Here is a 21242-nt window from a genome sequence, read left to right as displayed (position 1 = left end):
ATTTTTACCAGTGCCTTTTGGAAGACTCTTTTCAGCATTACGGGCACAACCTTGCGTATGAGTTCCGCTTATCACCCACAGACGGACGGACAGACGGAGCGTGTTAATCAGTGTCTTGAAACATACCTCCGCTGCTTCGCCCACGCCTGTCCTTCCAGGTGGACTCAATGGATCGCCCTCGCTGAGTTCTGGTACAATTCTTCTCACCATTCCTCATTGGGTCGATCTCCATTCGAAGTACTGTATGGCTTTCCTCCACGGCATTTTGGCCTTCGTCCTCCTACTGCCACACCTGTTGCTGATCTCAATTCTTGGCTCGATGACCGGGCTCTGATGACTTAGTGATTCAGCAACACCTCAGCAGGGCTCAGACCGCATGAAGCGCCAGGCCGATAAGCACCGTTCTGAACGTTCTTTTGCTGTTGGTGATTGGGTCTTCTTGAAGGTTCAGCCTTATGTGCAGTCTTCACTTGCACGTCGTGCTAATCAGAAGCTTGCCTTTCGGTTCTTTGGCCCGTACCAGATCCTGGAGCGTATTGGTGCAGCAGTTTATAAGCTGGCTCTTCCTTCTTCCTCATCCATACATCCCGTCTTCCATGTATCATAGCTCAAGGCTTCTCATGGTAAGCTGCCGGTGTCTGATGCTCTTCCAGATGATCTTGTCTAGTTTCAGGTGCCTCAGTGGATACTTGATCGCCGCTGGACTCCGGGAGACTCACCTGTGGAGGAGGTCCTCGCGCAGTGGTCCCAAATGCCACCGTCGCTGGCTACCTAGGGAGACATTGGAGCACTTGAAGCAGCGTTTTCCAAGAGCTCCGGCCTGGGGTCATGCCGGCTCCAAAGGAGGCGGGATTTTCAGCACTTCTTCTATAGGTCCAGTGATACACTATGATGAAGCATCTACAAGCGAGCAGGCCCGACCCGTCCGCGAGCGCCGGCCCAACGTCAGGCTGTCCGGCCCAGAGTGGAAGGCTTAGGCATAATAGTATAAGACTCGTGTATGCGAGGAAAAGGGATCAGATGGGAATGTATTTGTACATTACTATTCAAGTACTCTTATGTTAAGCACTTTTTTCTGCTACTTCCAGCAAATTATATTCAGTACATCACATTTTCCAGTCGAGCATTCCGGATTCCGTTCTTCTTCCTGAGCGAGTGAATCCCACTGCTAACACAGCTCCGTGCCCACGGAGGTAAGGAATCTCCTCCTCCTGCTTCCTCTTCCTCCTCGTATTGGGGTTCAACTGGTTAGGGTTTGTCGAGATAGGCGACCTGACATCAACTGAACACCATGGCGGTTGTATTGGGCCCAGGAATTACGGATCTGTGGAACTAATGGGGCATGCTAATTTAGTTGGAGCCGGTCACCTGAATTGTCCACCTGCTGTCTTAGATTAAGAAAGTTGGTTCTTTTGGGGGTTTACTAGAATTCCGTTTGACTGGTTGCCAAATTTCTTTAGTCCAGTTTAACTGCACCTCAGATCCGTCTGGTCTTGTTACTATATGGCTGCAGCCCGGTGTATATTAGTTAGTTTTTGGGTTAGGATTGGGTTTGCCCAGAGGGAAGCTGGGGCTGGCTGGCATGGCCACTGCGGTTTGATTTTGCAGGATATCTTGTCCTCCTGTGATCAATCACGAACTAAAAAAATATACTGTTGTTTAAATAACTGATGGATGGTGACATAGATGTATACATGATTATAAAGCTTAAACATTCAGAATATTCAAGTGCTTCACCTTCATGAATTGCAAACTATAGAAAGATTTGGTGAAACTCTTTTCTTGCTTAAATGATAGTTAGATGCAGTTGCACAGGTGTGGAAATTATTATAAGGCCTTGAACGTGCACAAATGGTTAACCGGAATGTGCAAGTGCTAGATGGGTGTGAAAGGGATGAACGTTACTGGTGCTTGTATATATGAAACTTAATCAGACTTTTGTGTTCTGAAACCAGGGGCAGGGAGAGAGGGGGGCTTAATATGCATTGCAAAATGTGGTTATTGATGCACACAAAGATTTGTAACAAATCCATTCATCATGCTCCTGCAGAGACACACGTGTTCCCCCTCCTCGAATAAGCCTTTGAAAGGCTCTATGGAACAGAAAAGTCATGTTAATGAGACGACGGGAGACATTTACAAACGACTATTGATGAAGATCGATAAGATTTCAGATGGCTTGGATGAACACTCTCGGTTACTTAAGCAACTTGAGGCTGAGCTAAACGAAAATAACAAGTAAGCAACCAGTTTTGTGGTCAACATATACATGCAAACCTTTTTTTTATGTGGTTACCCTAACTATTATTCATTTGACAAGCAGGCATCGTGGAGCAATAGACCTGACACCATGGGTTGTGTCGATATCTTCTTCGTTCCTTTTGTTTGGCCTTTATAATTATGTTTATTAAAGCTGATTGACTCAGGAGGGGGAAATGTAGGTGCAAAACTCTATTTAGTGCGAACTCATGAATTCTCTGTTTCTTTTGTAAGAAAAGTGATGTACTGCCTCAGATGTTCTATGATATAAAATAATTTCTGATTTATGCTTGAACTCACTATTCTATTGGTTGCTTGTTGTTTCTGCATTGATCTGAGTACCGATGAATGTTAATCAGGATTTGATCAAAAGTGTTGTTTTCTTGTGAATTTGAAAGTTTAATGGCTTTACACCTATATTCAGGGTGGGCTTATGGGGGCTATGTAAATAGGTTGCAGGTCTCTTTGTTACCCCCTGGACTCCTGGTAGCATTTAGTGACAGCTACACCTGTTTCCTTCCCAGAACTTCTTCACTTGACCAATTTGCAGCAGTTTTTTATTTCTAAAGAATATCTGGGCTGCTAGTAGAAAACCTGCAAGAGAAGTGATTCTATACTAGACTGTATTCGCTGGCTGCAATGAAGTGTACACTGTTACTATGCACCACACAGCTTAGGCATTCAGGCCTAGTGTCTGTCTTTGCAGGCCAGCCTGTCCCATTTTATTTTACAAAGGTCTGAAGCCTGATGCAGTCCCATACCCCTATCCATTCCATTCCATTTCACCCCCACACGAGCCCGAGAGCCAGAGTGGCCCTAGCTGACAAGAAGCTGACCATGGCAATGGCCAATGAGCACGCAGCAAGAGATCATTTGATCACGCAGCGAGAGATCATCTCATCTTTACGTTTAGCCTTTTATTCGTTCTGTCTAGGTGATATCTGAACAAAATTCGACTGGTCAGACATCTAATGAGAACATGATAACTAGTGAAGAGAATATTGATGGTGTGATGGATATGGGACTACTACGAAGTGGTTTTGACAGTCAAGCATCGTATCAACTAGAAAATGGCCCCAGGAATCAAATTCTGGTCTGAGCAAGGCAGTAGGCTTAGTGAAGAAGAAAGGGAAGGGAGTTACACATGGGTCTTATAATCCTATCCAGGTGTACAGGAGACATAGAAAGGGCACAAGCAGTTACAAAGAAAGCCAATCTGGAAGTGAAGTACCACAAGGTAACAATAAGAATTCTCTTGCCGTTTTATTAGTTTAAGAATTACTGATGTTTCTCGTGTAGTTAGTGTTAGTATTGACAGTCCTATAGACGAAACTAATAGTGCTGCAAAGAATGCATAGGAATAGGGAGCAGAGGATTCGAAAAAAAGGGAATAAGGAGCAGAGTTTCTCTTTAGAGTAATTGTAATCCTAGTAAAGTGTGACAATGACATCGCTATGCCTTTAGAAGCAAAGCAATGGTAGCTGAAGCATACTTAATGCTAAATCAACTTAGCAAACAATTAGAGGCTAGCTATAGTGGCATGGAATTTATTCTGATTATCTAACAAAAATAGAACTAACCTGGGAAGTCTGCATCTCCACGGTCCCTTTGTTGTGCCTTTAGCTATTGTCATTACATGCCATTTGTTACACCTGTAGTCTTATATGCCAAAATTTATTTTCATACAGTACATAAACCTCTGTCTTCTATATGCTGGTAACTAAAGTTTCTAATCTGTTTATACATATCTTGTATGGTTTCATTGAATTTTCCTGACAATTTGATATTGTATTTTAGATATGACAACTATGTAGCCTAGTAATGCATTTGCAGTACACAATCTTGTGTTTTGTTGGTGATACAGTGTCATGTGAAGGCACCGTAGGCGCATGGTGACCGCATCCAGCGCGGGCAGGAAAAGGCTGCCAGCCGCACGGGATGCGCCTTCTGCGCCAGCAGCGCCTTGACTGGACGATCACCGCGCATGGCTAGGATCTGCGCGTGATCTGGAGCATGCCTTGACTAGGCATGATCACTGCATGTCTAGGAGTTTACTTGGCTGCATGGCTAGTTGTCTGTTTGCTTGGCTAGGAGTTGTTTACTTCGTCAGTTTACATGGCTGCATGTCTAGGAGTCTGTTCTTGGCTAGGAGTTGTTTCTTTCGTCATCTTAGGCTTAGCATCTAGGAGTTCCCATCTCTATTTACTCCTGTAAGAACGGTCATCAGAATTAAGCAAGAGCAATTACCCAATTTCCTTAGTCTTCCTTTGCTGCAACAATCGGGCGCCGAGGGGTAAAACCTTGCCCCAACCCTACGGATCGAGGCTATGAACTGCATAGCCGAGGTCCAGCTAACCTAGGGCCCAACGCCCACGACATACAGGATGTGACTTAGATCTTGGTGAATACATGATAGATTTTAACTAATCTTGTGTTTTGTTGGTGGTACAGGATGTGACTTATATCAGAATCAGATGGTTACACAACTGTGCAATGCAAAGTGCTAGGCACTTCTCTTATAGTTCATAAAAGAGGGGCTAGGTAGATTCAAAAACTCATATTTAGCTTTGTCTGTTGCCATATGCAAACATAAATCTCCAGTATAAATTGTTACACTTACAAGCAAGTACAACTCTTATAATGTTCATGGCTGCCATATACAAACATAGATCTTTTCAAAAGTCTCAGGTTAGACACAGTTTTCCTTTGTTTCAGTTCTTTGTTTAACAAATAGTTTTCTTTTGTTTCAGTTCTTTGTTTATCTGTACCATAGTGCAAGCTCCTCACATTTCGTACAGAAATATCTCAGCGTGGTCCAGATCACTTCATAGCCATTGTATTCTGAGGAAAGAGCTATATGTCACCTGCAAGCTTAAATCTGTTCATTATGTTGACGTAAATCTATTTCAAAGACAATTTGAAAATAAAGTACACACATCATCTGAATACTGTGTAGGTGTCTAAGCTATATGTCACCTGCAAGCTTAAATCTGTTCATTATGTTGACGTAAATCTATTTCAAAGACAATTTGAAAATAAAGTACACACATCATCTGAATCTGTTCATTATGTTGACGTAAATCTATTTCAAAGCCATTGTATTCAAATTGTTTACTACGTGTAGGTGTCTAAGCCTTTGTTGACATGGATTGCATTTCAGGTACACAATCAACTTCCATGCCACTCGGGGGGACAAAGGTGAATCTGTTAATTTGTCAGGTACACAACTGAATTGAGGAAAGAGCTATGTGTCACCTGCAAGCTTAAATCTGTTCATTATGTTGACGTAAATCTATTTCAAAGACAATCTGAAAATAAAGTACACACATCATCTGAATCTGTTCATTATGTTGACGTAAATCTATTTCAAAGCCATTGTATTCAAATTGTTTACTACGTGTAGGTGTCTAAGCCTTTGTTGACATGGATTGCATTTCAGGTACACAATCAACTTCCATGCCACTCGGGGGGACAAAGGTGAATCTGTTAATTTGTCAGGTACACAACTGAATTGAGTCTGAGGTCACAATATCAAATGTAGTTTAGTACAACAAAGAAGCTCTGAAGTTATTTGGTAGGACCAGTGGATCTGTTCTGCCTCACACCCATGACGAAAGACAGTGTGAGGTTGAGATTAGGAATAAAACTATTAAAAGATTAAAATAAGATTCCTCCAGTTTCTGAATTTACTGATTGTGGAGAATGCATTATCATAGACAAGACAGTCCGGCGAGGACAGGCGCCCCAAGCACCGTCCAGCCCACGTCGCTGCCATGGACGGTCTAGGAAGGTGAAGAACGGTCTCAGACCTGAGGTTAGGATCTATTTTCTTGGTTAATTTGTGGATTTCCTCTTCATCAGCAAATGTAGGGAGCAGGGCTAATATTAGGTTTTCACATGCAGTGCTTGTTCTATGGATTTCTCGGTTTTCAGTTGGAGCAATCTTAGGAGTAGCTGGGTAAACAATGTCAGCATGCATTGGCCTTGATTACTGCACAACAAACTGCTGATGCTGCTGTAGAAGAACAAAATGCTGCTGTCCAGTAAGAGAATGCTCCTGAACTGTCTATGAAGAGGAGGCTTAAGACCAACAGAATTGTTTATGAACCTAAGACCTGAGACTTTGGGACATACGGTCTAATGTATGAACTAGTGTCGTTTCAACTGTTGTGTAACTGAGGAGCCAACTCAGATTTATTTCATCCCCATCAACTGAGATGTGAACTAATATCCTTATGGTTTCATCAATATTCTTTTGTATGTTCTCTGCATGTTCACAGGTTCACCATTGTGTAGTGTTACTCTGGCTTCTTGTACGCACTCGAAGATATTCTTGCGAACACTCATGCAAACATCATGTCAAAATTTGTAAAATTTGTAACTAATATCCAACATGCTGAAACATCAATTCCATTCCATAATGCATTAACAGTCATTACATCAATTCCATTTCATAATGCATTAACAGTCATTACAAGGACATAATACCTCACTTGTAGCTGGCATAATTGCACTTACATATCTCTTAGCTAGAATCACAACCACACCAGAAAAACACACACAAAAAAACAGTAACAACACAGATAACTACCAACATCTGAACCGAACTTAAAAAGCTTGTCCATCTTGCGATCATCCACGAATTCATGCTTCAAATTCATCTATGCTGCAATCCAATCATTTTTGTTGCTTCGCTTCCCATATGCAGTTTGCCTTTACGATTCATTGATGCAAGCACTTTCTTGTCGGTTGTAGCCATCCATCCACCCGAAGAATGGGCATTTTTTTTGCGAATTACAACATAGACGCTCACAACGCACGCACACTCACCCCTATGAACAAACACACACAAACCCTATCTCTATGAGCACCTTCAAAAGACTGCGGCGGCAGATCTCAAGATTGACGAAGTCACCACAGGCGCTCGCTGTCGACGGGAACGCCGTCTACCATTAAAAGCATAACGCCGTTAAATCCTGAAATAAATCCAGGAAAATGCGAGCACCCGTGAAAAGTCGAGAACTTAAAACCAAGTGGGTACGTTCCACCACAAGGAACCTAACCAACTGAGCTAGGCTCACTTCGCAAAGAATGGGCATTTATTATCAACCTGCAACCATAACTAAGCATTACCGTAACAATTCAATAAACAAATTTGGATCCAAACTCATCAAACAAATAAAAATCAGCAGGGTTGGAAGATTGGGAGCTTAGAAGGCAGCGGCGCTGGGGGCGGACTCGTCGTCGGGATCGGTCAAATGCGGTATAATAGGTAAAATACACTATTCAAAAGTTATAGCAATTCAAAGAAAATATTTTCTTTTTTAGATTTGCATGCAGGGTAGTTGTCTAATCGGTCAAATGCGGTAGGTCGCGAGCGTTGGGTGGGGCTGGGGTATCTCTGTCGCATGCAGTGGAGCGTGCAGGCTGGGGTCGCGCGCTTTTCTTATGCGTGACGGGTCGCACACTAACCTCGTCCAACGGTGGCCAGAAGGATTAGGGTGCTTTGGATAAGTATAAGGGCATCCCCAATGGTTAATAGATAGCTAGTCTAGGAAGAATTCTATTCACTACAAGAAATCTGTTGGTTTATGACGTTTATGGCATGACATTCAAAAGGTCACTAAATCGATTTTGTTTATGTTGTTTGCTGTGGAAGCATTTCAACTTAGTGATATAACTAAATAAACGTAAAAAAATGTCTTAAAGGTAGTCAAATTCTAGATTATGACAATATTTGTCCTGTCAAAAACACCAATAGCAGTCGACATAAATTTATGAAAAGGATGGCGTGTCAAAAAAAGTATTTTATATGACAAGGATGGTGTGTCATAACTTCTTTTATTAATTTTTATATTTGAAATTTTATGATCGAACACAAAAAACAAAAAACAAACAAAAAGTTTAGCATGAAATGTTTTTGTTACAAAATTCTACGCTTTCTTCTAAATTTTAGCTTCTAATTAAAAACAAGTTTAATTAAAAGTTTTATAATTTTAAAATGCGGTATTATGCAAATAATACAACATAGAAACTACAAACCATACTAATGAATTCCACGGTGCCTCTTAGTTATTTTGCTGTAAAAGAAGATAATAATATATAGAGTGTATGTGGTCCTAGAGAAGATCAGACGTGGAAAGTAATTCAAATAATCTTCACCGCATACAATTTCAAATTATAGTTTGTAGTGCATCATTTGAATGAGGTTGTTGAGATGATCAATATGAATATATTATGACCCATCATGTAAATTAAAAAAGGTGGCTTGCCGGCGTGTAACACCTCCGGTGTTACGAGCTTGCTTAGCACCAAGATTAAGGCCTAAGAGAAATTATCAAGGCGAGTTCCTTAGATTTTGGAATTAAAACTCACATAAAATGACAAACAAATCTTATGTGGCTCGCTTTCGTGGTTGAGAGAAATCAAATAGATATCGTAAGTTAGTTACTTAATGCGTAAATATGCTAAAGAGAAAATCTAACAAGACAAATAGCGTAAGTAGTTTTAATTGTTTGACACGAAAAATAGTTTCTACAAACACGAATAAAATATAACTTGTGTGTAGTAGTTAAGTGAACTTGATGAGAAAGTGGTGTAGTTGAAAATGCAACTCTATTTTTTTGAAAACAAATGTTGTTAACTAGAGTTCTTGAGAGCTCAAAAATCGAATCTGAAACTAAAAATCAGCCTTTTCGTTGGATTGGCAAGAAGTTGAACTTATGATTAAAGTGTCATTTTTGGCAAATTATATTGAGCAAAATAATTAAATAGCGCTTAAATATTGTGTTCCTATGGTTTAGTATAAAGTATGGACTATTGCTTGAAGTATTTGTTGGTTGAAGTTAACCCAATTTAGACCTATTAAAAATTGCGACCAAAGAGTTAGTGGCTACTTAGCCCCAACTAAAACCCTTAACTTTTCTAAGTATGGAAGGGTAGTAGACAATGCCATTTGGCATTTAAATTCTAACTAAAATGTTTAAACACTAGATCCATGTTTTCGTACTGTTGGTTGCTTCTAAGTAAGCACATGAACATGGCGTATGTCCAATAGATCCAGAAACAGGAGACTGAGAACTCAAACATCGTGAACCCCAAGACCAAACTAACCAAAGGTGGACTTGAACTTCTTCGACAAAAACTAGATCCCTTCTTCTCAGATTACACAATCACCTCTGACTGATGACCCTATTTCCACGAACGACGATTGGATCATGTAGCTCTACTTTGGATTTGAGGGGATGGGAATGGAGGAGAAGAGAAAGGGCATCTTATAGTGGCGAACGGAGGTGGGGCACAGTGCACCGGAAATGGAGGTGGCATGGATGGGTGACACTAATGGTTCATAAGGTGGGGAAAAAGTCGGCCATGGTGTGCTCCTTGCGCGAGCTTGAGCGGAGGGAGGATAAGGGAGAGGGGAGAAGATTCGCTCGGCGGTGAGGTGTGCGGACGGCCATGTTCCCAAAAGAAGAAAAGGAGGGGGGTCTGGTACGGAAAGCAAGAGTGAGGATCGAGAGCCGACAGGGTGCCAGGAAAAGGGGAAGCGCATAGTGCACGAGTTCGGTGGTTGCAACATAATGCCGTGGTTACGCGAGGATGGGGTGCTAGTGGGCCCTGGTGCTGACAGAGTCCACAGGACAAGCGGCAATAGTGTCCCGACGTGCGTAGAGCGACCAAGACACAGGGCTTGGGACATGACGTCCACTCAGGCTTTACCAATCACTCCTGACTACTCGAGTACTAACTTTTCCTTGTCGTTCTTCTCTTTCTTTAGAAACGATATTAGCTCAGTTACTTTGAAAGAGCACTACTCCAACCCATTGTGGATTTATCGTTAGAGCACAAAGATATTTTTCCGAAGGGGAAATATTTTGTTGCAAGAGCGGTATGGTGGTGTAACTTGGCAATGGTTCTTGGTCAACAACCTCGATACCAGCGCGTGCCAAGCAGCGTCACCATGTGGCAGCTGTTCCACAAGGGCCCTTAGTTTCATCGTGGTACCATAAGCTATTGACCAGGCGACTATTACTAACTAACACGCAATAAAGGCAGTGGGGTCATAGACCACAGAATCAGAGGAGAATTGCAAGGGAAGATTCAGGCAACAAGGGTTCCTTTCACAACAAGGAACAAGAAAATCAAATCCCACGACGGATTTAATTCAAGGAGACTCAAGTGCTCTGTTGGGACATCCACAACTAGTTGACACAGTGTCCTACGTTATCCAATCACGGCCAGTCTTGCTCGCATCTAAATAGTAGCTTCTCTTGTAACCCACTTAACATCGTCTTGAAAATCCTAAGCACGTCTAACAAGACCTAAGGGTAGATGGCCACAATAAACATGACAAAATAAATAAAATGCACATTCCCACATCCTTATGCTGGTACAACATAGAGGCACTCACTCTCCCATTGTCGACACACCGTGCACCTTCCCTACGACCAGACGACCTCAACAACTATGAACGAAATACAATGGTAAGATTACAATATTGGAGGACAGCGACAAAAGGCACTACTAACTACGGGTACATCTCCCCAAGGCAACTAATCTACTTTATCGAACCACACAGCTTCACTCCTGGGCTAGGTGGATTCTTCTACCGCTCCATCTATGGATCTGCCTCCTCTCTTGGCGGTGGCTGAGTGAGGGGAAGCAAGGACCCTACTCCTGATACCTTCGAGGGTGGAGGTGCTGGCGGTACTGCAACATCGGTTCTTCATCTTTCCGGTGAGTGGATAGGGATTCCCTCCAAGATCAAGGGATCCTGCCTTTCAGCAACCAGCATCCTACACTTGGCCCTAGTGACAAGGTAGGCATCCTCTAGCTGCTGGATGTGCTGATCTTCGATCGCCTTCAGAGCTTTTGCCATGGCAGTCTCATGACTTTCTGCAGCTACCACATTAGCGTGCGCTTCAGCGAGCAGCACTTGGAGCATCCTAGAGAAGATCTTAGCTTCCTCGGCTCGACGAAGGCAGTCCCTCAGCTCCGAGGCCTGCCAGTCATACTGCTCATCTAGAGCAATCAAGTACATGGTCAAGTGCACCACGGTGGGGTAGACTTCTTGCTCGTTTTGCCCTTGCAATTCTTCCATGCGAGCCCTCCATACCCGTCGATTCTTTTCCAAAGGTGGAAAGAACCTCATGGGGTATGAGTAATGGGCTTTGCGGGCCACAACCTGGTAGGTGTTGACAAAGCGAAACTTGGTTGCGGTCACATTCCAGGCTTTAGTGATGTCGGGGAACTCTTCACTCTTCCCAATGTAGACCATGACCTCACATCGCTCAGTGCCAAGTTTCTCATACTCACGGCCCTCATACTCAGGGCGATCTTTAACTCTGAGTTTTTGTAGGGTGGCATACAGGATTTTGGGAAAACCCTCAGTGCTCAGGCAGTGGCTGCTAACCTACGTGCCTGCCATCCCTGGAGGTGGTTGCAAGGAAGGATTGAGCAACACTACTACAAAAAGCATTTCTAGGGGCGGCTGGTAACCCTTTTGTAGGGGTGGTTTGCCCAGCCGCCCCTACGCAAGGGTCTCTACAAATCATGCATTTGTAGGGGCGGTTCCCAGGCCGCTCCTACAAATCGATTTGTAGGGGCGGTTCGTATTACCAGCCGCCCCTACAAATCTATTTATAGGGGTGGCTTGTATTACCAGCCGCCCCTACAAACAGATATTTGTAGGGGCGGTTCAATCTAGAACTGCCCCTACAGTACGTTTTCTCGCAAAAAAAAATTCAAAATGTAGGGGCCTATGGTAATTGCCCATTCTGAACCGCCCCTACAGTACGTTTTCCACGACCAACGTTCCGAACCGCGTTCGCGTTGTCGAACGCCCCGCGACCAACATTCCGAACCGCGTTTGCGTTGCCAAACGCCCCGTGACTGCGACTACAAGCACAAGAGTATTCTATAAACTACAATTACAAGTCCAATTCACAAGAATATATACAATCCATCATTAAATATATAAATTCCATACACATTGTTATCAACGTCCTAGAGCTAGCCTTTCAGTCTCATGAAGGTGTTGATACTGAGAATTTGTACCTAACTCAGACTCTCGGTCATGGTAGGCGCCTCTGACGTGTACAATCTGGTCCAATATGAAGTTGCAAAGGTCGCTGATGAGCTCTAAGAGTTTGTCATCCTTGTATGGGTCTCTTTTCATTCCTTTCTCTTCTCTCCACTACAAGAGAACAAGTTTCGGTTTAGTATTTCATACCATTTACGAAGTTTTTATACTATGGGCGAAGAGGTTCAAACTTACCCTTAAGGGGTGTCTCCTATAGACACCGGTGTTACCCATTATAGAACATATATAGTATCCACAATGTACACTCCTAGGCTTCTACTTGGGACACTGTGTGTTTTGCATATGAAAATGTTAAGTAATGCTTTTGACAGCCATGTAATGGAGTACTGAAGAAGTAAGTTACACTTACCGCACATAGTGTTTTTATAGCCAGCTTTTCCTTCCTTGCTGGATCATGCCTTCCATGATGATTAGTGACATAGAACCTAAATGCCATGTTTGAATTATTTTAGCAAATACAACTTGTTAGTATGCAAAAGTGAACGTTACAAGTATGTATACAAACATATAAGCTAATGAGGATTGTCGATATGTATACGTCTTGAGAATCAATATGAAGTCTTTGTATGTCACCGTGTCCTTATCTAATGAATCAAAGACCCACGCCATGCTCCACCCGACATCGACGGCTATACAAATCCAGTGGTTGCTACATGGATTTAATCATAGAACTAGATAAGCTCTTTTGCATCGAATAAAATATGTCGAACAAAGCTTTAAGTATAGAGTTGAGCTTACTCGAAGTTGTATGGTAGCCATATAGTAGAGTGTTGTTGGTGATTTTTGAAAGCCAGGGCAATGTCTGCCGCAACCTTAAGGGACTCTTCCCTTAGTTTCGCTGTACAGATGTGCTCTTTCTCCCGAAGAGTCTTTGCAGCAGCTAGCTCTTTGGCATCAAGTATCCACCGTTTAGGGTAATTGAAATTTATTTGGGCTATAGCTTGAGGGTCCACATACCTGGCTTTCACACTTGGCATTTGTTTGACATTGTGCACTTGGATTCTACAAATCACGGCGTGGGTTAGTTACAACAAAATTCAAAGATTACATTCATATCATATCGGGAGGACAAGGACTTACAGGCACCACATGAGAATTAGATTCATCTCCATTTCTCCCAGGTGAAAGATTGTTTGCATGTCATTGAAGTCAAAGACAATTTTCCTGGCTGGGCTTCCAAATGTGCCGGTGGGGAAGCATGCTTGTATGATATTTATGCTCGTTGGGAGAACACAGAAGTACCAATCATGGAACCTTCTCATTCCAAGTGGTAGGCGCTGGATGTCCCGGTTTGGTAGGAAGGGCTTGCCTCTTTCATATGTTTTCGGGCAATCCTTTGACCATTTGATGGCATCAACATTTGGATACTACTTTGCAATTTGGTGGAGTTTGCTAGTGACGGCCTTTTCAGAACCCCGTGATGGGACTTTTTTAACTTGGTTCTCAGGCTTGAATTGGTCATGGGAATACCACTTGGACACCGACGAGACGTCTTTGATCAGAACATAAACTAGCCTTATGGTGATTGGATGCTTCTTTCGAAGTTCCCATTCAGGCACGTGCTCATCTTCTTGTGTTGTAGCTTCTTCAGGAGGCACTCATTGTTCATGTATCGACTGTGCTTGTTGAGAAGACGGTGGTATCTCATGATGCACTTGCTCGGTATGAGCTGGAGAAGGTTGTGGCATCTCATTAGGCACATGCTCGCTAGGAGGCGGGGAAGAATGTGGCATCTCAGGAATGTGGGGGTCACGAGACGGTGAAAATATCTCCCCGACCTCAACAAGTCGCTCCAAATTTGGGAGAGGGGGAGGCGGCGAAGAAGCAGTCAATATAATGTCCCATTTGTGCTAGAGGATGAACTGCCCCATAACGTCTCTAAGTAACACCAGCCCCTTGGGAGTTGCATAGTCTATCCTCCACTACATGATCTCAGGCTTCACTGTATGCACCTCGACCCTAGTGTAGTCCGGAGGTATCTTATTATTGTGGTGTAAGCCACCGGGAGGATGTGCCACACTCGTTGCCACCTCCATCACAGTGTTCTGCCGACCGCTGAGAAATACCAAGGTGCAACTAGTTGGTTTTCATATGCGATCGACTGGGTTGTGGCTGCAGTGGAACCTTGGCTGCTAGGAACTTTCGGAGGGCTGCCAACTAATGCCAGTTCTCCCGGTGGCGTCACTAATATCCGTGGCTCCATAGACAGTCCTTGCTCCTCCAGCGCCTTCGCAACTAGAGCCTTCACTTGGAGCTCAAGACTAGTCTCCCGGTCTTGGCCATGTTTCTTGTACATGTGCCTGTCCTCTTTGAATCCTTGATTCCAGGTCATCCTTTTTCCCTAGCCCCCTGGTGCGGCCTGTGTGCTCCTTGTTTCCCAAGCCAAGGCTAAGCTCGTCCATCTCTCTGGAAGGATTGAATGAGCCCTTCTCCTTGTCTTCAGCATATTTCAGTATCCTTGATACCGCCTCTTGGGTCTCTGGCTTATCAAACTTAAGATTACTGCCGGATGATTTTGTACTCCTTGCATATATCCAGTTCCTTGAGTGTACCTTCAAATTCGTCACATCGATATTTCCAGCACCTCTGCCTCTTCGTCCATCTTCCTCAACTGCTCTTCCTTGGCATAGTAGCCACTAGGGCCTAGATGATGGTGGTGTTTGTTCCTCTTCGCCAGCTCGGTGTTACGGGCACTGAGCTCCAATGCCTTCGGTGAAGTCTTCTGAGCCACGAGCTCCTCCCATTGACTAGGAGTTATTTTGCCAAACTCGTTGAAGGGAGTTAACCCCTTTTGGATATACTTCGTGTTGAGCTCTGACCTCCAACGTCGGAGTGACTCTCCCATCATCCTGATAGCATTTTTTTACCAATTCGTGCTTACCCTTCGGAAATCTAAAATTGACCTTCAGCGGCCTATCCCATAGTGCATTCTTTGTGTTCTCTGGTGCCTCTTTCCAGTTAGGGATTGTTGGGTTCAATTTTATCTCTTACTAGGGCCCCGATCGTATTACAGAATTTTCCTCTTAATTCCATTCTCCTCAAGGATCTCCCTTGTTGGCCCGACCTCCGTTATCACATAGCATGCCTTATCTGGATATAGATTTCCTTTTTTATCCCCTCATTTCCTCTTAGGCTTGGTAGTCATGGTTGTGTCTTGAGTTTGTGGAGCAGAGGCATCGTGATCCGTCTCTGTGGCTGTTGCCTCTGCTCTCCTTTCCTCTACTCCATCTTGTCCAGCGAGATGTTGCGGACGTCGATGTCGTCTTTTCTGAGTTTTAGGAGGGACCTGTATATACGACAGGTCAAAGTGTTAGCAGAGGTAACATAGCCAAAGCTTTAGCAAAATTTACAAGCTAAGGCTTTTTCCCTACCTCCTCGTTCGGGTCAAAATCCTTGTGCAAATCTTCCTCCATTGGCCTCCTTCTGGCTTCACATGAGAAAGGATCCTCAGGACTTTTATATCCCTCTTCTGAGTCATCATCATCATCCTCTTCTTGTTTGCCTTCAGCAGCCTCTCCTGCTCTTCCTTCTGCTCCCCCTTCCTCCTCGTCACACTGCTCCTGAGTAAGCATCACTTCTAGATCCTTTTCTAACTCATTATCGAACTGCTCCTGAGTTAGCTGGTCCTCTAGTGCTTGCTCCTCATTGGTTGGGTGCTCATCATGCTCAGGGCATCGAGCTACACTGTCTGGTGTCCACGACATTATTTCGCGCTTTGTTCTAATAGATACAAGAAAGTGTGCTTTAGGTATGCGAGAAGGTATAAGAAATCAAAAAGGACTATAAACCAAAGTAGTCCTATAAAACAATAATATATAAAAAAAAGAGTAGTAGCAGTGGTAGAGGCCTCAGAAACATGTTAATCATCATCTGATCTTGAACTTGGAGCATCAAGGCATCATAACAGAGAAGAGAGGAGAAGGTAATGTAGGGGCGGCTGCTAATGATGCCAAGTTCCTCACAAGTTCTTGATCATCAGCTCATATTCCATATAATGTATGGACTTGGACAATTTCATCATCGGCAAAACAAAGGAGAGGAGAGGAGGGGAGAATTGGCAAAAAAACCAACAACTGCTTAGCAAACAAAGTGCAGTAGCTGATGGCAAAAGATAGGACAACAAGTCCTGGGCGAGTCCTGGGAGATTTGGCAAAAAAGCAACAGCAGCCAACAGTTAGTAGCTAGAAGTAGACACTTAGGAGTAGTAAGTAGAAAGTAGTAGAGTAGAGTAAGTGTAGCAGTAGAGTGGTAGTAGTAGAGTAAGAGCAGTAGCCACTTAGGAGAGTAGTAGGAGCATCACTGAAAGAAGAGCAGCAGTAGGAGTAGCAAGTACATGGAGGAGGAGTAATAGGAGTAGTAAGAGGAGGAGTAGTAGTAGTAGTAGTAGCAGCAGCAGTAGCCACTACACACCAGCAGTATATAAGCAAAAAAAACAGAGAAGGAGTAGTAGTAGGAGCAAGAGGAGTACTAGTAGGAGTAGTGGTAGGAGTAGTAGTTAAGTAGTAGTAGTAGTAGTAGCAACAGCCACTACACACCAGCAGTATATAAGCAAAAAAATAGAGGAGTGGTAGTAGTAGAGTAAGAGCAGCAGCCACTTAGGAGTAGCAAGTAGTAGTAGTAAGTAGAAAGTAGTAGAGTAGAGTAAGTGTAGTTGTAGAGTGGTAGTAGTGGAGTAAGAGTAGCAGCCACTTAGGAGTAGTAGTAGGAGCATCACTAAAAGAAGAGCAGTAGTAGGAGTAGCAAGTACAGGGAGGAGTAGTAAGAGGAGTAGTAGTAGGAGTAGTAAGAGGAGTAGTAGTAGGATGAGTGGTAGGAGGAGGAGGAGTAGTAGTAGTAGCAGTAGCAACAACCACTACACACGAGTAGTAAATAAGCAAAAAACAGAGAAGGAGTAGTAGTAGGAGCAGGAGGAGTACTAGTAGGAGTAGTGGTAGGAGCAGGAGTAGTAGTATTAGTAGCAACAGCCACTACACACCAGCACTATATAAGCACAAAAAACAGAGGAGTGGTAGTAGTAGAGTAAGAGCAGCAGCCACTTAGGAGTAGCAAGTAGTAGTAGTAAGGAGAAAGTAGTAGAGTAGAGTAAGTGTAGCAGTAGAGTGGTAGTAGTGGAGTAAGAGCAGCAGCCACTTAGGAGTAGTAGTAGGAGCATCACTGAAAGAAGAGCAGCAGTAGGAGTAGCAAGTACAGGGAGGAGGAGTAATAGGAGTAGTAAGAGGAGTAGTAGGAGTAGTAAGAGGAGGAGTAGGAGGAGGAGGAGGAGTAGTAGGAGTAGTGGTAGGAGTAGTAGTAGTAGTAGTAGTAGTAGTAGTAGTAGTAGTAGTAGTAGTAGCAGCAGCAGCAGCAGCAGCAGCAGCAGCAGCCATTACACACCAGCAGTATATAAGCAAAAAAAACAGAGGAGTAGTAGTAGGAGCAGGAGGAGTACTAGTAGGAGTAGTGGTAGGAGTAGTAGTAGTAGTTAAGTAGTAGTAGTAGCAACAACCACTACACACCAGTAGTATATAAGCAAAAATACAGAGAAGGAGTTTATAAATGTGTCAACAAAAGTCAAGTCTCGTGCTATAATGAGTTTAAGTGGAGACCAGACTAGATGAGTCATCTCATTTCACAGGTGCTATAATGACAGATTTGATCTTATCATACAGATTAAAGCTGCATAAATAGCACCAGACTAAAACATGCTATAGATCGACACCTGAAACAGCTTGGAAAACAGAACAAAGAAAAGAAATTTAATGCCAATAGGAAGGGGGTCAGAACTGTTTAATAAACTTAACAAAGCAAGCTAACTGAAAGGTGGCTTTCCTTCAGAGTTGAGAACTAAGACCAAACAGTACTAGCTTCTGATGCATATGAGACCAAACAGTATGAACTGAGTACTAGCTAACTGAAAGGTGGCTCGGTTTTCAAGCTTCTAAAATGATCAGAACACATATAAGAAAAGATTTCTGCAATTGAGTTATTGATTCATTTCTGCTGATGCATATGAGACTCCATTATTTCATTGACAGATCAAGCAAGGAACATGTTAGTGACTAACCTGCTATCATGCTACCGATCCTTAATGAAACCAACCAAGTTCAGGTGCTTTAGATAAAACATTTCAGACATTCACTAAACGCGCTTAAAGTAGCCTATTAGAAGAAAGTCATGTCCCCCACACAAGTTACAATCTGCTAATAGCTGGCACTATACCACAATAAAAACTCATTGACAGCTAACCTGCTTTCATACAAACATGTAAACTGAAATAAAGAATAATCCAACCAGACATGACATCACATCATTGTTGGATGACTCCAAACAAAATACTACTTCAAAAGGAAGTGGAGAGATTTTTATTTCAGTTTGCTTTCTTGAGGGTTCCCTGACTACGGTGAAGGTGTGATCCACTTCAAACAAAGCTGGTAAAATCCACCAAGAAATCTAGAAATGAAAACCTAGCATCTCTAGTAATCCACTAATTGGAACCAACCCAGCATCTAGAAAGAAAAACAAAGCATGTTTTGGATCTTCAGGGTCTCAGGGAAGGGGAGGGTGGAAGGAGACACCTTTTTGACATGTTTGGTGATGATTCCAACGGTTGTCCTGGGGCGGCCGGTCGGCCAGGGCCAACCACCAGGACGGGCGGTGTCTGGGGCCGGGCAACCGGCGGGGGCGGTGGTGTGGAGGCGAGCGGGCGGGCGTCGGCGGTGGGGGCTGGAGGTGGAAACCCTAGGGAGGCGCACCGTCGGACGGTCGGAAACCCTAGGGCGGGGAGGAGCAGGCGCGCGGGTGCGGGAGGGGGCGCGCGGGTGTGAGGAGGGGGCGCGTGGGGCCAGTGTCGGGACAGGTCCGGGAGGCAGCCTGACGGCGTCGGAGAAGAAGAGAGCGCCCAACAGGCAACTCTCATGTGCGGCCTTGAATATATAGTCGGGATGATTTGTAGGGGCGGTTCCGGATCCAGCCGCCCCTACAAATGCATTTCTAGGGACGGTTCCTAATCCAGCCGCCCCTACAAATAGTTTCTATTTTTTAAATTATAAATTCCATATTTTTTATATCATAAAAACACAAAGTAATATAAAAAAATTGTGTATATGCACAAATATAATATTTTGTATTATTCTATATATGAAGACATATATATATAAACAATTGTGTTCAAAACAATATAGAAAACAAAAAAAAACAAAAATTAAAAATTTGAATTTTAAAACTTCGACTACAATTTTATTACATTAAATGAAATAAAACGAAAGTGTTGTAAACATAAAAGTTGTATAACTCATCAACATGTACAACTTTTATTTTGGTCATCTTGTCATGTGACTTTGTTTGAACGATTCAAATTTTGAAATTCAAACAATTTCAACTTGAAACAATATTTTGAAAGAGTAAATGATTTCAGATGAAAAACTAATGAATACCAAAGTTATAGAACTCATCAGTATGTATAACTTTTATTTTGATCATATTTTCATTTGACCAAATTTGAACAGTTGAAATTTTGAATTTCACTAAATGGCAACTTCAAACAACATTTTGAAACCTTAAATGATTTCAACAATAAAAGTCGTGAACATAAAAGTTGTTGAACTCCTCACTATCTATGACTTTTATTTTGGTCACTTCTTCATGTGACATAATATTAGTAAACATTGTTCGTAAATTCACATATGACTCATAGTTTCATGAACTATACGAGAAACATGTTGATTTGTAAACAATGTTTACTATCACTTTGTCAGATGAAGAAATGATTAAAATAAAAGTTGTAGATCTTGATGAGTTATACAACTTTGGTATTCATCACTTTTTCAGCTGAAATCATTTAATAATTGAAAATCTCGTTCGAACTTGTAATTTTTTTAAATTTGAAAATTTGAAGTGCTCAAACTTTGTCAAATGAAAAGAATGACCAAATCAACACACTAACTTGATAGGGCAAGATTTTAGAAAAATTTAGGAAAAAATCATCACATTTGGAGTTAGTTTGAGGGAGAAAGACTAGTTACAAATTTTACCCAGAGATTAAAAAGAAAAATCACAACTGTTCATGATGATCAATGATGAATAAGTGTGATTTCTCTTTTTAATCTGTGGCTGAAACTTGTAACTAGTTTTTCTCCCTCATACTAACTCCAAATGTGATGGTTTTTTCTATAAAATTTTCTAAAATCATGCTCTATCATTTTAGTCTAGTCATCTATCTTTGTCACTAATTTTAAACAATTCAAATTTTAAATTTCAGAAAATGGCAGCTTCAAACCTGATTTTCAAACACTAAATGATTTCAGCTGTAAAGGTGATGAATATAAAAGTTGTATAACTCATCAAGATCTCCTACTTTTATTTTGGTCATTTCTTCATTTCATAAAGTGTTAAGTGATTTCATAAAGTTTTAGTAGTAATAGAGTGGATGTTCAAATAGAGTCATCTGGATGTTGCAAAGGGTAGTCTCACACACATGCATAAATATAGTCTCACACACATGCAAAAATATATAGTCTTACACACGTACATAAATATATAGTCTCACATACATGCATAAATGAAGTCTTACAAACACACACTTACACAAACACTCCACGTTCAACAACTAGCTAGCCCGCTGTAACGACTTTCCCCTTGACACCTTTTCGTTCCCATGGCAATGTCTTTGGGGAAATTCTTTTCCACAACACCAATCTTCTTAGTAAAGTCTATGAATAGCGACATCTCATCGTAGTTATTGTAAGCTTCAACATCATCCACGCCATCAACTCCAATAATGTGTTGTTTCCCGGAGGCAACCACGTGCTTTGTCTTCTTCTTCGGGGGAAGGTTACTTTGTAGGTCAGACATATAGAAAACTTGTGCGACACATGAAGCGAGCACCCAAGGGTCATCTTGGTAG

At 42.4% G+C, this 21242-nt stretch overlaps 2 long non-coding RNA genes across 5 annotated transcripts; both read left to right on the top strand.

Annotated features, from left to right (window-relative positions):
- Positions 1–1053: 1053 nt before the first annotated feature.
- Positions 1054–2515, top strand: LOC136482887 (uncharacterized). Its single transcript, XR_010765236.1, has 3 exons — positions 1054–1193; positions 2051–2238; positions 2324–2515. It is a non-coding gene; the product is annotated as an uncharacterized lncRNA (long non-coding RNA).
- Positions 2516–4395: 1880 nt separating this feature from the next.
- On the top strand, positions 4396–6476 carry LOC136484235 (uncharacterized). Of its 4 annotated transcripts, none has more exons than XR_010765843.1 (5): positions 4396–4552; positions 4711–5478; positions 5699–5757; positions 5976–6073; positions 6163–6476. It is a non-coding gene; the product is annotated as an uncharacterized lncRNA (long non-coding RNA). The 4 variants fall into 4 exon arrangements; XR_010765842.1 differs by having other exon boundaries at positions 4396–4800; positions 5010–5478; XR_010765841.1 differs by having other exon boundaries at positions 4407–5211; positions 5420–5478.
- Positions 6477–21242: the final 14766 nt, after the last annotated feature.

Source organism: Miscanthus floridulus, chromosome 9 (assembly GCF_019320115.1).
Source record: "Miscanthus floridulus cultivar M001 chromosome 9, ASM1932011v1, whole genome shotgun sequence".
Taxonomy (NCBI): Eukaryota; Viridiplantae; Streptophyta; class Magnoliopsida; order Poales; family Poaceae; genus Miscanthus; species Miscanthus floridulus.
This window is presented reverse-complemented; position numbering and strand designations above follow the sequence as displayed.